The following is a 17723-nucleotide window of genomic DNA, read 5'->3' as shown; positions in this document are numbered from 1 at the left end:
ATGAACTTCCAACACAGAGATGTGACCCTACAAAGCCTGTCCCTGCCTAGAGTTAAACACTGACCAACCATGTATATGTTAGGAACAAGCAAACAAAAAGGGCCACTAGCATATAAATAGCCAGCCTCTTTCCCACTCTGCTCTGACTTGGTGAATTCTTACTGCCAACTGGAAGTCAACCTTCCAACTCGTGCACACTCCAGCACTCCCCAGACAGTATGCAGCTGGCAATAGTGGGTGGGGACTGGAACCTCAGCAGCACCACAGACCCAGCTGCCCGCTCTACTCCTATTTTTTTCCCTTTTGTTCCAGTTCTTTTCTCATGGAAATTGCCTCCCCCCCCCCCCGCCCCCCCCCCCCCCGCCTCAGCCTATCAAGTGCTGCAAATGAGCCACCATACCCAATCATGTGTTCTGTCCATGGCCATGAGTGTGGGCTGCCCTTACTCCCTCTTAAGTTCCCTTGCCCCATAAATGGTCCACACCTGAGAAAGACGACAACTATTCTTCATCTGGCTAGTCTTTTCTCCCAAGTCAGCCTCTCCTTTCCTGTTGGCTCATTCTCACACACACCCTAGTATTACTAATCTTTACAAATCCCTCCTTGATCTTAAACTTCTTTCAAATACCAAACTATGTTACACTAAATCTCAAACTGGCATTTCTATCTTAACCTTATCCCCTGAATACTCAACTGCCCACATGATATTTCACTCAGCTGCATGAAACATGAACGAAATAAATACGTGATTCACAGACTTTCCTGTCATCACACCCTCTTACAACTGGATATTTCAAGTTCTCTAAAAATTACTTTGGGTGTGCATATGTGTGTGCACATGTGTTTGAAGGCCACAGTTAATGTTCAATACCTTCTTCAACTGCTCCTCACCTCACTTTTTGAGACAGGGTCTCTCACTGAACCTGGAGCTCGCCAAGGATGCTCCTGTGTCTGCCGCACCAGCTTGAGGATTACAAGTGCACACTGCCATGTCTGGCTTTCTACACTGGTGCCGGGGACTCTCAGCTCAGATCCTGATGTTTGTGTGGTAAGTATTATACCGACACTCATCCCCCCAGCCCATCAAAAGCTTCTTTGAATAATAATAATTTTCTCCCAATTCCATTTTATAGTGTGGCAGCCTTATTCGTCCACACTAATCTAGCAGCATAATTATCACAGTATTTTAAATTTATAGAGAATATAGTTAAAATTCACATCTTTATGATGGCTAATCTTATGTGTCAACTTGACTGAGCTAGAGGATACCCAAATATCTGGTATTATTTTTGAGTGTACAGATGGGGTTTTTCTAGAAGAAGTTAGTATCTCAATCAATAGACAGTAAAGATCTATAATATATGATATCTATACATAATAGCTCCTGCTCTGGTCTCTCTTGACTGCTTACTCTGGAACCAGTCAGTGTCCTGAGGATACTTCAGTAACCCTGCAGAGAAGCCAACATTAAGGGCCCAGACCAACACCAACCTGCCAATCAGGTAAGTGAGCAAGTGAACTCAGAAGTGAATTTCCTAGCTCCAGACATATTGACAAAAATTGCTTATGTGGGTAAGCAATTAGCAATTACGCTGGTAATTAATTCCCAATGCAAATTCCTTATAATGGCTGCCTATATAGCTAGCAACTGAGCTGCCCCAGCCAGATCTTTCTGTTACCACTAACCATGGGGCCACTTTTAAACTCCAAGCCAGTGAGATTTCCAAGAGAAATGCTATGTGAGCAGAGACTGTCTTCGATCATCTGTTTCATAGTGTTTGAAATGAAGTCTGCTGTAGTGCAAAATATTATTAATGAAAATCTTAAGTACATCAATTCCTGAATGCTAATGTTCTAATAATATAATTTCTGCCTTCCAGAAGAATATTCACAGTCTGTGGGATAACTAAAAAGGTCGACAAGAACTGATTCCTCTTCTTCTGTGGATAGTTAGGAAGCAAGGAGAGGAGATTTACTTTCATTTTATAGACACATACTTGCAGTTTTCAAATGTGTACCTCATGCATGCAATATTTATTCAAATACAAAAAAACCTGAAGTTTGTCTCTTGACAAAGATGAGTTTTTTATGTTTAGAATGGGAGTAATGCTAATTGGGGGAGATGACATAATTGGTAGAGTGCTTATCTTGTAAGCAACAAGGACCTTAGTTCAACCCCAGAACCCACATCTAAAAAGCTGGGTATGGTGATGTGCTTGTAATCCCAGCTGGTGGAGAGACAGGTCAAGTGGGTCCCTGAAACCCACTGTCCTGCCAAGCTAGCCTATTTGGCAAGCTTCAAGTCACTGATGGCATCTGAGAAATGGCAAATGAGGCTGTCATCATCTCCACATGCACATATGTGCACCACCACACAGGAACATGTGTACATACTCAGTGGGAGGAACTCCAAGTTACTTTAGTTAGCTTTTAGTCTGAAGTCACATTCACTACCCTCCTCTCCCTCCTTCCTAGTGCTAGGGGTTGAGCGCAGGGCCTTGTGCCTGCTAGACAAGTTTCCACCACTGTGCATCTTGGTTGGTGGGTTGGTGTGTCTGGGGGGGAGGGGGAGTAACTATTATAAGGTTTAAGGCCAATAAGCAAGTGTTACAATTCTGGAAACACCCAAGGTAATATAACAAGAAATGATCTATGTTGGCTAATCTAAGTGTAACAGGTGTTCTAAATGTCTGTCTAGCTCTTTTTATAGAAAAGTTATATGAAATAGGGGTTCCATATATTACTTCAGGAAATACATTTAAGAAGCATAAAATATGGTATGCCTTTATCTTGTAGACTTGCAAGTAAATCAATCAGGAAGAAGTTCAATGCTTTGTCCTAATCTAATTAAAATTGCTGTGGTGTTTGAATAAGAATGCCCTATAGGCTCGTGTGTTTGAATGCTTAGAAAGTGGCACTACTTGAGAAGGGTTAGGAGATGTGACCTTGTTGGGGGAAGTGTGTCAATGGGGGTGAGCTTTGAGGTTTCAAAAGCCTAAGTCAGGTCTAGTGTCTCTCTCTTCCTGCTGCCTGCAGATCCAGATCCAGAACTCTTAGCTACCTCTTCAGCACCATGCTTTTTGCTGCCAAGTTCCCTGCATGACCCTCTGAAAACCGCCCCAATGAAATGCTTTCTTCTATAAGAGTTGCTGTGGCCATGGTGTCTCTGCACAGCAACAGAACACTGACTGAGACAGCTGCCAAATGTGAGTCCAGGTTCCCATTCTCTAAGAACTAAAGGCAATTAATTCTCATATAAATAAAGACTATCTTTATGTATCATCAAAAATTCTTATACCAATGGTGGGTGCTTAATTTCAATAAAAATGACAAACAGTGAGTATGCACCTACTAGGTAAGAATTAAATTGCATAAAATACTCAAAGTAATAAACTGGAAGCCTCTGCTACAAGAATCATAGGGCCTTTAACAGACAGTATAAGCCAAATAAAACATTTTAATTTGCAAATCAATAAAATCCCAGCACTTGGGAGACAGAGGCAGGTGGATCTCTGTGAGTTTGAGGCCAGCCTGGTCTACAAGAGAGTTCTAGGACAGCCAGAGCTGTAACACAGAGAAACCCTGTCTGGAAAACCAAACAAAACAAAGTGATGCTGAACACTGTTACAGAAGGGGGACAGCATCCTTTCAAGTTCAGTCCTCAACAAACTTACAATACAACACACAAACAAACAAGTTGTTGACTACATATAACTTTCTGTCAAAGATCTATCTAATTCTACCTTAAATCAGGGGCTCTGATCCCTCTTCTGACCACCTCAGGCTCCTGAAAACTTATATACACCTCAGACACATACCCCAAAAATTAAATGAATAAACTATTTAAATAATAACAATTTTAAGGGTTTTGTCCACTGTAACACTTTCCAATCCTTAAATTTGCATATATGTGTGTGTGTGTGTGTGTGTGTGTGTGTGTGTGTGTATGTGTTGTTTTTCAAGACAGGGTTTCTCTATGTAGTTTTGGAGACTGTCCTGGAACTCCCTCTGCAAACCTGACTGTCCTTGAACTAGCCTGTCCCTGACTCCAGGGTGCTGGAAATAAAGGCATGCGCCACCACCACCCAGCTAGATAATATATTATTTTTTTGAAGATTTACTTATTTATTATGTATACAACAATCTGCTCCATGTATGCCCGCACGCCAGAAGAGGGCGCCAGATCTCATTACAGATGGTTGTGAGCAACCATGTGGTTGCTGGGAATTGAACTCAGGACCTCTGGAAGAACAGACTGCTCTTAACCACTGAGCCATCTCTCCAGCCCTAGATAATATATTATTAATTGCTGTCAATATGTACATTAATGTTGGAGAAAACACAGGAGAAATGTGTTTGAAGTAAGAAACTATTGAAAGACAACCGTAATATTATAAAATACATCAGATTTTTTTTTTCTGAACTCAAACTATAGCAAAGACAGAACAATTTAAAAGAATGAAGTAGGTAGAATGTCACTGGTTAATTAAATTAAGGTACTAAAACCACACTCCAGTGCATACAAAAGAATGTAACAGGAAACTGAGCATTATCCTTGTCAGTCAAGCATGACAAGATTTTGAAAATAAGATAACAGGATCACTAATTAAATACATTAAATGCTATGATAGAGTAATAGTATCATTTGTTGCTTTTCTGAGGTACTTAATCTAACGTAACTGCTGCTTTACTGAAGTTACTGTTTAAGTTAAAATCTTTAGAAAATATACAAGTTGAACAATCTGAAAACCACAAACCCAACTTTGCATAAATCCGGTACTTTTTTAAGTGCCAACATGACTTGGGAAATTAATACTTGGTCTCATGTAACAGGTCACAGTCAAAATACAAACTGATGTACTAATGTACAAAATACATAGCTCAGTGTGTGCTTAACACGGCATTAGGCCTGGGGTCTGGTCCCAGAACAACCAGAAGAATGTATGTGTATGTACATATACACACCTTGAAGTATATAAGAAATATAAACTTACTCATGTTTGGACTTGAGTCCCATCCTCAAATTATGCACATACAAATATTGCAAAGTCCAGGAAAGACAAAAATCCAAAATACTTCTAGTCTCAAGCATTCTGGATAAGGAATACTCAACCTGTGTGACAGGCCTGGCCAAGCAACGGCCTGGAAAGTAACAGCTGCCAAGACTGAAGGCTGAGGCTGATTCATACCTGAATTCAGTCAGGTAGCAAACTTTAAGAAATTAAACACACTCACTAATTCATGAGGTCTAAAATTAACTGCACTGGCAACAAAGACGTAAGTAACCAAGGTGCATTACCCATTGAACGGATCTTAAAAGACACTGAGAAATCATCATCTTGGCTGTGCCTAGTAAGTGGTATGGGGCAGAGAGGCACTTCAGGCAACAATGACAAGGGCATTTACTTCACACAGTGTAAGTAGGTGGGTAAGACGCCAGAGCACAAGAGCAATTCCAAGTTTGCAGGGTCTCTTCTGATTCTAAAATTCTTTCCTTAGGTTCAGAACCCAGTGTTCTGAATGCAAGTGAACAAATCTGAAACAAACAGGAAGCAAAAAGTACCATAATCAACAGGGATCTTCAAATTAGTATACCCATTTGACAGATAAGAAAAAGAATAAAGCAAAATTCAGAAATTCTAAGCTTCCTTCCAAGAGGGCTGTTTCTGTAATTTTTTTTGATGCATCAACTTAATTGCAGAAATGGATGGCATCTCATGCTAACGGCTGTGAAGAATATCAAGTCAAATAACTATAAAATATGAATGCTATTCTAAATTCCCAACATAACTTTTTAAACAAGGAAGACTGCCAAACAATGCAAAGTCAAGAATTTCTTTTTTCTTTTTGGTTGGTTTTTCAAGACAGGGTTTCTCTGTGTAACAGCCCCAGCTGTCCTGGAACTAACTCTGCAGATCAGGCTGGCTTCAAACTCACAGAGATCCACCTGCCAATCCCTCCTGAGTGCTGGGATTAAAGCCGTGTGCCACCACTGCCCGGCAAGCCTAGAATTTCTAAACTGAAAGTTTGACTTTCATTTTTAATTAAATAAATCTAAATACAAATTATGCATTTTTATAGATGTGTTAAGATTTAAAACTCTTATTTTATTCCTGAAAAAGAAATTCACAACCCCCAGGGATGCCAAAATGCCTCAGTGGGTAAAGGGGCTTACATCCAAGTCTTACAACCTGAGTTTGATCCCAGGGACACGCATGGTGGAAGGAGGACTGATGCCCCCAAGCAATTCTTGGACCTCCATATGCTTGTGCAGTGATATTCTGTTTGTGTTTTAACAAATAAAGCTTGCCTGGTGATCAGAGTGCAGAGCTAAGCCACCAGAGGTCAGGGAGTGGTGGCACACACCTTTAGTTCCAGGACTCAGAAGACAGAGGCAGAGGGACCTCTGTTAGTTCAAGGCCACCCCGGGCTACACAAGACTAAATCCCTCTAAAAGAGAAACAGAGCTCACACAAAGTTGGGATCCCAACCCTTTAATCCCAGCACTAGGGAGGTGGAGACAGGAGTGCTATGGCTGGGCAGAGAGAGGAATACAAGGTGGGAGGAGCTGGGAGCTCAGTGCAGTCTGAGGTTTGGTGGAGACAGATGCAGCCTGAGGACAGGATTGCACCTTCAGTCTGAGCATTGGTACAGGTAAAAGAACTCTCCAGTGGCTGGCGCTCTGCTTCTCTGATCTTCAGACAGCTTCATTTGTTAAAACACAAAGTATCAATCACTACATGCATGCTATGACCAAAATGTACACTCACACTCCAAGATAAATACATGTAATTTTAAAAACCACAACATCTACATGGCGTAAGAATTCTTACATTAATTACTGAAATAAACTCAACTTCTAGGACAACCATTAAAGGACAATTTGTTTGCAGACCTTGTCAACTCAATTCATGTCCTTTGCAAACTTGTAGAATCCTACTTTACAATGTTCCATTATGTCCTGCCAGGTCAAAAGGACAACGCCTGCTCCAGCGACACACAATCAGATGTGATATCCCACCTCCCTTCCCACAGGTAACAGGAACTAGCCTGGCAAAGAATACATTTTAGAGCAGGGAGGAGGTGACTCAGGCCTCTAATTCCAGAGGCAGGTGGGTCTCTGTGAGCTACAGGCAGCCAGGGCTATGCAGACACTGTCTTAAAAAAAAAAAAAGGTGGTATTACAAAACAACCACATGTTAATTTTTACGTTTCTCGGGTCTCTCATTTATGCCACAAAGAGACATTAACACAAATGAGTAACACACTAACACAGGAATGTTTCGTCTTCTTTGGACAAGTTGTCAAATGTCTGGACTTCTACTTGTAGAAATGGTATATCAGGCATTTCAGACCAACTATCCCCCTGAAAATAATTTTAAAAGTGAGATATTATTAAATAATCTTTTTGGGGGGGATTCAAAACGGTTTTTTGGTAGCTTTGGAGTCTGTCTTGTACACAAGGCTGGCCTCGAACTCAACAGAGATCTGCCTGCTTCTGCCTTCTGAGTCCTGAGAATAAACATTTAATGCTGCCTGCACTTCAAAGATGGGGAGCCAAGCAGAGTCCCAGACAAAGTGCCAACAATAGTAAAAACCTCTTTGCCTTTCGGCTGAGGTTTTCATGGGCCCCTCATCTAAAAAGTAAGACAGAACTAGAGACCATATTGTATTTTTCATTCCAACAAAGACCTGAGTAATTAACACAAACAGATACAGCATAACCTAGTGGTCCCACCACTTTATGACTCTAGGGAGCGGCACAGATAGTGGATGGACAGTCAAAGCAAGCAGCTCATCTTATGACCCAAAAAGCAAAGTGGAATCAACACCAACATCTCACAGCTGACCTCTTAACAGTATGACCTTGGGACCATGCCTTTGCCACATGGACCTTTGTAGGACACTCCCCTCATTCAAATCATAACAGAAATCATGAACTCTGGCCACACATAAAGTTAACAATGTGAAATTGATGAAGGTGATTTTATAAGTCCCAGACTCTTGATGATACCAAATAAAAACCATCATAAAAATGTTAGCATTTTTTTTTAAATTTATTTATTTATTCTGTATTCAATATTCTGTCTGTGTGTATATGCTTGCAGGCCAGAAGAGGGCACCAGACCCCATTACAGATGGTTGTGAGCCACCATGTGGTTGCTGGGAATTGAACTCAGGACCTTTGGAAGAGCAGGCAATGCTCTTAACCTCTGAGCCATCTCTCCAGCCCCTGTTAGCATTATCTTATACAACAAATTATTTCTCCAACAGATTCACAGAAATTTACAAATACTGGAGTTAGATTATAATTTCCTAATTATTTTACTTAAGAAGTTAGCAGTTAAACTTACGTGTGTGTGTGTGTGTAACTGCAAATTATAAAAAAATTAGAGATTTGAAAAAAAAATTGAGGCTGTAAAATAACCTAAATTAAGCACTTACTTGATGAGTAACCAAATAATATATATATAGGTGGATAAAATAGGAACTTTAAGGATAAAATTGTTCAGAATAAAGCCTTAAGACAACATAGAGGAATCGGCACACGAGAGGCAGGAAGATCTGCATATATTACTGCAGAACCCTGCTAAGGGCAAAAGCGAATACTGAAGTAAAGGTGGCATTTGAAGATCTCTGGCTGACAAATGTGTGGCACTGATAAGAATGGATCCAGACATTCATGAAGCCCAAAGTCGAATCACTGATGATAGAGCAGAAGACAATGTTAAAAAGCTTTCCTTCCTTCAAAAGAATATGACAAAATGATTTTAAAAGGAAATATTAGAGTCACGGTGTCAGCTAGCTGTGGTGGCGCACACCTTTAATTCGAGCACTCAGAAGGCAGAGGCAGAGGCAGGTGGATTTCTGTGAGTTCAAGGTCAGCCTGAACAAGACAGATCAAGTTCCAGGACAAGCTCCAAAGCTACAGAGAAACCCCGTCTTTAAAAACATTTGAATAATAATAGCAATAAAGAGAATGAGTCGACATAAAGCAACAATCAATCTAGAACGTATTCTAACAAGTAACTGCTAACCTAGCGCTCTGTAGCAAAACATCCTTCAAGAATGGAAAAGTAAAACCTTTTCAGGCAGACAGGAGGACATTCTAAAGGATGCGTTTCAGATCCTTTAAGATAAGTAAGAAGGATCCTAAATGGAGGTTTATAGGAACCTACAATACTGATGGTAGAAGAAAACAGTAAGAGCGACTGAGATGGCTCAGTTGGTAAAGAACTTGTCCAGCAAGACGATGGGGGTGGAGGTCCCTGAGGCTCACTGGGTGCCAGCCTAGACTAATAGGAAGCTCTCTGGAGCTCAGGTCCCAGCGAGATCCTGTCTCAACCAAGGTAGAAGGCCCCAGACAGATGCCAGGGGCCAACTTCTGACCTCCACATTCACCTGAGCACACAGATGAGGAACCAAGGACAGGGGTATAGCTCAGTGGTAGAGCTTACCTAGTCTGTATAAAGCACTGGGTTCGATCCCCAGTAAGAGGAGGAAAGAGGGGAAGAGAAAGAGAGAAAAGAGAAATTTAATTAGTAAAACCTTTAGTAAAAACCTTTCCACAAAGAAAAACTACAGCCCTGATGTTTTCTCTGCTGGATTAAAACAAACATTTAAGGAAGAAATAATTCCAACTGATTGTGTAGAGCAGAAATGAGGGTCTATTTATTTTACAAAGTTAGTGTAACATTGATTTGAAATCCTGACAAGGACAATACAGACCATTTCACTTAAGTAGATCCTTTCTTGACTTTTACCAATACTTTGTTAACTCAAGTCCTTTTCCAACCTATCTAGAGCAATGAGCTTTATTACCTATTTATTATTTTATTTACTTCAAAGCCTAAACATGACCTCCGCACAGATGTACACTCTTTGGTGACTATATTCTCTTCTAAAATGTAAGCGCAGAAAGAGCACAGGCTATTTGATTTTCTTCTTACCACCCCACCTACACAGCAGGGCCTCAAAAACAGTTGGGTTTGCCGGACGGTGGTGGCACACGCCTTTAATCCCAGCACTCTGGGAGACAGAGGCAGGCGGATCTCTGTGAGTTTGAGGCCAGCCTGGTCTACAAGAGCTAGTTCCAGGACAGGCTCCAAAGCTACAGAGAAACCCTGTCTCGAAAAAAAAAAAAGTTGGGTTTTGCTTTGTTTTTTGGGGTGCTGGAAATCAAACCCAGAACCCTACACATCTAGAGAAAAACTTTACCTAAAACACTTGTTACATGAGTGGTATTTGTGTTTAGATTTGCTAAGAAAACACAGTGAACTGTACATTTCACAAGTTCTGCATCTTTGAATTTAACTGACAGTAGATTAGAAACAACTGGAAAGAAACCTATTTGTACTGAACACATATGGCCTTTCTTATCAGTGTTATCTAAACAACCCAGCTTAATCACCATTAACACTCATTAGGTACACATAAGTGTCTCTTATCCAAAATATTTTGGATTAAAAAATATTCAGATTTTTTTATATTTGCATATGCACGAGCTATCCTAGGAATGTTAAGTCTAAACAAAAAATTCATTTATGTTGCATATAGACACCTTGTTCATTTAACTTGAGGTTATATATATATATATATATATATATATATCTTTAATGTGCCCACATTTTGACTGTGACTTGTCAGATGAGATTGTAAGTGGAATTTTCCACCTGTCATGTTGATGCTCAAAAAAATTAATATTTTAGAGCTTTTCAGATTTCAGTTGTTTGCATCAAGGGATGTTAAATTTGCATTATTAGCAATCTAAAGATGGTTTAACGTATTTGGGAGATTATATGCAAATACTATCATACTTATTTTTGAGTCTTGGCCATCCACGGAAGGTCCAAAATCAAATCTTTCTTGGATGCCAAAGAATGAATTACAAGAACATCATACACATGCTTGGTGGCCATGTACAATGCACATACTTCAGGGTTCAAAAAAGCTGTTGAAGGAATACGGAGGCGGAGCCTTCCGTTTCTCTGCTTTCCCCACAACCTATGTTTGTGCTAAGTATAAAATTATTCTATATACAGTCGAACCACTAAACCTTAAAATAATCTAGACAGAATTTCAGAACACAAAGATAATTAAGGGAGAATAGAGCATGAGAGAGAAGAAACAGAATATGATACATAATGAAGACACAGTCTGCAAAGTTGTACCAAGACAGAAAAGCTAAGAAACTTTGTGGGAACAGGTGCTTAGGGAAGGCCAGGAGCAGTGATACTCAAAACAAATACAACATCGAATATAAAAGTGATTCATCTTATTTTGTATGTGAAATGTGGACATTAAACCTGAAAGTGCTACAGTAATTTGCTACCCTGAGGCAGGCCTAAGAATGAAACCAGAATTAAGGGAAATGAGACAGCAGAGCAAATCAGAACAATTGAGCCAAGTCCTTCCTTTCATGGGAGCCACTGAATGATGCCTGAGCTAACATTTAACACAAGATCTAATTATTGCTTTTTGAAAGTCAGTTTGAATTTGTTGTCCTGTCATTTACAATATAAGACTTTAAGTAGATCATTGTGAATTCTTCTAAAAGGCAAAACACTTGCTAATCTCAGTGTGTATATAGTGGCGCTTTAAGGTATGACTGTTTTGTGAGACTGGTCATTTCAAACATCACAGACTACTTAGTGTATCTGACCTCTACTCTCTAATTGCTAGTGGGACTTGACAGTTGCCGTGACAACCAAAAATGTTCCCTGTATTTCCAAACGCTTTCCCTGAAAAGGAACCACAAATCTGTTTCGTAATTGCTTATATCTGGTTCAGACAGAGGCTCCACCAGGTATGCTTAAATGCATTTAATATCATACCAACTTTAAAAGAATCCAATATTCTAATCTACCACTCAAGTCTTACAAATTTTATATAAGAAACCACTTTAGATAGTTACTTATGGTTATCAAAATGTTTGGCAAAAAGCCATGTATGGTTTATGACAGTGCATAGGCAAACAGCGCTTTACGCTTCCTACTGTTAGTTTGTAAAGCTTACTTCTCCATAGAACACTGCAGAAATATGTCACTGTCTCTTCAGCCTCTTCTTATACTTAAATGCCACAACTGGGTTTTCCAAGTATTATTACAATTAAGATAGACACCTGATTGATACAGACCTTTTGTGGAAGGTTTACTTGCCTAATTAAGAGATAAGAGGACATACTTATCTTTGGTGGCTATGGTACTTGGAGAAAAAAAGAGTCATGAACAATTATGATGCGATATGCGTATGTTCAAAAGTTAGAACATGTAGTGGTTTGAAAGAAAATGGCCCCCAAAGGGAATGGCGCTATTAGGAGGTGTGGCCTTGTTGGAGAAATTGTCACTGTGGGGTGGGCTGTGACAAACTCTTTTGTTGAAGCTTTGTTCAGTGGGATACTCAGACCATTCCCTGTTGCCTACAACATGTAGGACTCTCAGTTACTCCTCCAAGTCTGCACATGGCCATGCTCCCCACCACAGACAGGACCTCTGAACTGTAAGCAAGCCACCCCAATTAAATGTTTCCTTTATAAGAGCTGCTGTTGTCATGCTGTCTCTTCACAGCAATAGAAAACCCAACTGAGGCAGCACACTAGGACTAGTCAATCATAGAGATGATCCCTGAAACCTCACTGGGCAGCGCGATTGACTAGCCATGAAATCCTCTAATTCTGATCATCTGTTTTATGTGAGACACCAATTAAGTATTCTGTACCTTGGAGCCTAACTAACATATGTTTAAGATCTGACAAGTCATGGGCAGTGGAGAAAGAACCAATATGACTGTAAGGCTCAATACTGGGTGACTGAGAGAAGTGCGCTACAAAGGAGAAACTAGAAGGAAGAAAATATAAACATGCAAGCACACAGGAGCACAGCACAAGATGTAGGTGGATGCAGACTAAACTGATGTGGTTTGTTGTCATGTGGATTGTGGCAGCACATCTGAGACAGGGATGGATTCACAGTGAACAGTGGAAGTGGGAAGGGGAGCTCCAGAAATTAGAAATATTCACACAAAATCATCTATATCAAAAGAAAAATGTACATGACCATCAAGAAAACACGCCAAAGAACATACAAAGCCTTGAGGATATTAGCAACCCTTCTAGGACCCATTTCACACAGCCCACTCATGTTGCGCTCCAGTCCTTTTAGACAGGGCTCACTCCTCCCTAACTACCACCCCCAGAGAAAAAGCTACTGCTCCAGACCTAGCAGTGCGACCTTCTATTTTGTCCAACCACAGGACAGTGGAGAACTCTGGGGAAAGGCTAGAAGAGAAGTCTTCTACCTTCCTCTGATAGTAAATGAAGATCATACACGAACATTGTTACTAGTCATCTTCTTATTAGGCGAGAAGCAAGTCTGAGCAAAGAACTCAAACAGGAGGACAATGTAAAAAGAGAAGATGGACGTTCAGCACTGATTATATGATTGCTGAACAAACCACCCTTCATGCCATTTCCAAGTACGCGTCTGCCAATTACAAGAGCCAAATGCATTACCTCTCTTTGAGAATCCTATTTGCAGCCTAGCTGATAGCAGGATTAAGAGAAAAATGAAGCTGAGCGACTGCAGGACATTCGAAGAAACTGTCAATGACCTAGGAAACCAGGAAGTACAGTGCAGAATGCTAAGAACAGGTCATTCATTACTACAGAGCACTATATAATTTACAAATTGCCTACGCAAACTGAAGATGAAACAGAATAGATTTGGTGCTTAGTATTACCTGGCGGTTTTTTTTAAGGATTTTTAAAAACTACATTTATTTACTGTGTGTCTATGTGTGATAGAGGTCAGAAGACAGTGTGTAGGAGTTGCTTATCTCCTGGGGGTCTAACCCAGTCGTCAGGTTCCACGGCAGGCGCCTTGACCTGCTGACCCATCTTGATGGCTCTACAGCACTGTGACTTTCACGGTAACTTCATAGTGAAATGAAAGATGAAGATGTGCCAAACACTTAGACATTTAACCCATATTACCTCCCTCTATATCCACCATGCAAGGTAAGTAAGTATTTCATCCTACTTTACAGATACAGAATAGTCTAAGTGGTAATATGATCACATCTACTACTAAGCAGTTTTAATACCAGTCAAAACCAAGACTGAAGGGTTTATCTGACTACATCAGAGTCCTTGGATGAAAGAATTCTGAAGGAAAATGTGTAATTCAGAATGGCCTCCTGGAGTTGTACCTTGCAGCTCAGCTCAGCTCAGCAGAAAACACAAACGTATATAGGAGAGAGAGAGGGAGCGACTGAAGGAGGCCTCCAAACAGTAATAATGGACAGTTCTAAATAGAGATGGGAGGGGGTTGCTCTTGCAAAGACAGACATTTCTATCTCTGAAATATGTGCATTAAATAGGGAGATAATATTTGGGGGAAGGGGAAACCTGAGAAATTGAGGAAGTATGCCTCAGACAGCTGAGATTTTTCACAGCCACTGGAGTTTAGAAGCCAGCTTCCTTCTTATTCCTTCGAATGGAAATGAAAGCGTAGGAGTGACAGCCAAGACCTAAGAACAAGCAGTCTTTAGTGGGGAAGAGTGAGGGCTACCAACAAACAAATGAGGTAAGACTCAAAAAGATTTCTTCTTTTAAAGTGGGCAATCCTATTCTCAAATTTTAAATAATTTTTTTACAGTCCTGAAGAATGAACACGGAGTCAAGCACTCTAGCACTGAGCTAACGCCTCAGTTTTCCGAACTAGCATTCAAAGCCCCACTGTATTGCAGCCTCGAAGGGCAAAGTCTAAGTATTTTTAATCCCACTTTGGGGCTCTTGACAAGGAATGGGACAGAGGAGACAAACATCCCCGACAACTTCCTCCACTGCCACTGTGATGGGGCAGTTTGCACTTGCAAGCTTTGGCAAGGTCCCTAAATTAATCGGGACAATTTTGTGTACAGTAATCGCGATTACCCTTGAGGGGTAGCTGAGGTTGGCACAAACCCCCGTTACAGTGACTATCAGGTGCTAGATGCATTGTTAAACATTAGTCACACCTGAGAATAAAAGAAATCTGAGCAGCCCTTTCTAAAAAAAACAAAAACAAAGGGCTTGCACACTGGGGATTCCAAAGCTTCAATGCGCACTGTGGGCTAATAACTAAAGAAAGTGTAATGTAAAAGAAAGTATAAACTACTTATTCTTTCTTGTGCCATTATGTGTTATCTTACATGTCTAAGGTCTTTTTGTTTTTTAAAGGAACAGAACACTCCCCAATTCTTTCAATAGATCTACAAAACCGAACGCTTCACAAAACTCGCCTCCATCTGGAGACCAAGGACTGACTATGCCGAAAAAGATTAATGATTTAGAAGCGAACAATCATTTTGCCATCTCAGGCTCCACTAGGCAGGAGTCAGACGCCTAAACCATCCCAGTCTACAGGGACTCGTTCCCTTCTCAAGAGGGACGGATCCCACCGGCCTCTGCACAACAAGCAACGCTTTCCTCGGTAACTCCACAAACTAGGCTCAGATAATCTTCCCGGAGCTCAAGTTTTCAAGGGAGGAAAGCTGGCTGGGCTCGAATGAAACGGGCAGGACGACCCACGCACCTAGAGCGAAAGGAGGACTGCTAGCAGGGGCGAGGCTGCCTGCGAAGCCAGGAAAAAGGTGAGAGGGCGGCGGGAGTCACCCTCCCACCCACGGTGTGGGAAGGGGAGCCGGGGAGCCTGCGAGCCCGCGGCCAGCAAAAGGCCGGAGACGGGCAGGCCAGAAACGTGCAGCCCGGAGGAGAGCGGTGGCCCCGGGCCGCCGGGCTCCGGCGCCGTCGCCGGGGTGGGAGTCGCCGGTGTGCGCAGCCACACTCACCTGCCAGACGCTCGCTCCGCGGCCGCAAGCACGGGCGCCGCCCGGGCGCCTCCCCTCCCGCGGGACTCGGTCCCGGCCGCCGCCGGAGCTCCGGGCCCCGAGAGTCACGGGCGGTACCGAGGCGGGCAAAGCGGCGACCGGCCCCGAGCGCGAGGAGGCGTACATAGGGGGCGCTGGGAAGGCAACTCCTCGCTCCAGCTTCCTCAGCGGCAGCCGACCGCGCTTCCCGGGAACAGCATCGCGCCAACCCCGGTCCGCTGTTCCCGAGCCTTCGCCCGAAGCTCCCCCAAGGCGGCAGCCGGGTTTCCGGCAGCCACACTCCGCCCACTCAGGACAGATTCTTCGCCATCTTGCTGGAGGCGGGAAGCGTGCAGTACGCACGCGCGGCGGGCGCGGCGGGCGGGCGTCCCGCTGTTCGGGGCCGAGGGACTGGACTGCGCAGCCGCAGCGGCCGGTGCCCTGCCTCTGCGGTTTGGTTAGTCCCTTCTGTTCTCTGCACCGGGAATCCTGAGTCTCCAACCTGCTCACTTTTCCCAGCTGAACTGAAACCACGAATTAGTAGACTTCTTCTGCGCACGCTACGGTTATCTGTGAGCATCTGTTCATATCAAGCATTCACCAAATGCCAGGTCCTGGACTAGGTACTGATGATAGAAAATTTGAAAATGAATTCTAGCGCTAAGGGAGTCCCTTTCCCAATGGAGAAGACACAACCAGTTTTTCTTCTGTAGGTGCCCCTCCAGCCTTCCTCGCCCGTTTTAATTCCAAACCTACTTATTCTGGATTCCCTCTCAGTTTGTCTCAAACAACAATCAGCTCTTCACCTTGAGTTACCTGTCCATCATAATTTTCTTGGGGTGTTAAAAAAGTATCCTTTGGGTATCTGTCACTTATAGAAACTGATCCTGGCTCTAGGGTTACAGCAATGCGGAATATAAACTCGTGGACTTCACACTCAACTGTGAAGGAATAGACAAAAACCGGTAGTGGTAAGGAATAGAAAAAGAGCAAACCAAGAAACAGAATGTGACACTATGGGACAGGGTTGAACAATCTCTTAGCACAGGTGACATATGGCCCTTAGACTGACTGACAGATGCCTTGGGAAGATCCTGGGACAGAGCCTTCCAGAGGGACAAAAAACGGGCTTCGCGGGGGTGAGGGAAAGGGGCAGAAAAACTAGATAGCGGCGACAGTGGAGGAAGGTGTGAGGAGACAATGTTCAGGGCCTCCAGGGACTTAGGCAGAATGGTCCTTCTAACCTGTGAACCTCCCAAATACAACGCCGAACACTTGGCTCCTGGCTGCCTTCGAACATGTGGATTTGACCAGCTGCAAGAACTTCCACTTGCCTTTTACAGGTCTGACTTCTTGTTGTCCTTCGAGGTTTGGGGTTTAATTGTCGCCTCAGAAAGGCCACCGGGTCATGTTTACTAACTAAATCTGCCCTCCTACCCATCATCATTGCACCTTGTCATTTCTTCTTTGGCACGAAGGATGTTTTTTAAAACCATCCCCCTTGTTTGTTTTGAGACACGACATCACTGTAACCCAGGGTGACCTTGAACTGGTCATCTTCCTTGCTTAGCTTCCTCAGTATTACAGGTACATGCCACCATAATTGGCCCTTCGGTTTTTATTTTATTTTTGAGAAAGGGCTTCACATATCCACTCTGCCCTCAGATAACACTGTGATCATCTTGCTTCTTGCATCTTGCTAGGATTACAGACATGTGCCGCAGGGTCTGGCTATGTTTTAAAATTATATATTTATTGTTTACTTATCATCTCCTCGCTGAATAGTAAGCTTGGTAAGAGGAAAAATGTTCTGTTTTTAACACCATGACTGGCAAGGGTGGTTACTCAGTAAATGTTGAATTAACGAATGTGGGAAT

At 42.4% G+C, this 17723-nt stretch overlaps 1 protein-coding gene across 1 annotated transcript in view; it reads right to left on the bottom strand.

Annotated features, from left to right (window-relative positions):
- Apc (APC regulator of WNT signaling pathway) overlaps window positions 1–16170 on the bottom strand; it is a 96997-nt gene extending 80827 nt beyond the window's left edge. The window contains exon 1 of the mRNA XM_038332074.2: window positions 15829–16170. The gene's annotated coding sequence lies outside the window, so the exon portion shown is untranslated. The remainder of the gene's footprint in view (window positions 1–15828) is intronic.
- Window positions 16171–17723: the final 1553 nt, after the last annotated feature.

Source organism: Arvicola amphibius, chromosome 5, assembly GCF_903992535.2.
Source record: "Arvicola amphibius chromosome 5, mArvAmp1.2, whole genome shotgun sequence".
Classification (NCBI taxonomy): Eukaryota; Metazoa; Chordata; class Mammalia; order Rodentia; family Cricetidae; genus Arvicola; species Arvicola amphibius.
The sequence above is the reverse complement of the archived record's forward strand: the minus strand, read 5'-3'. Positions and strand labels throughout refer to the sequence as shown.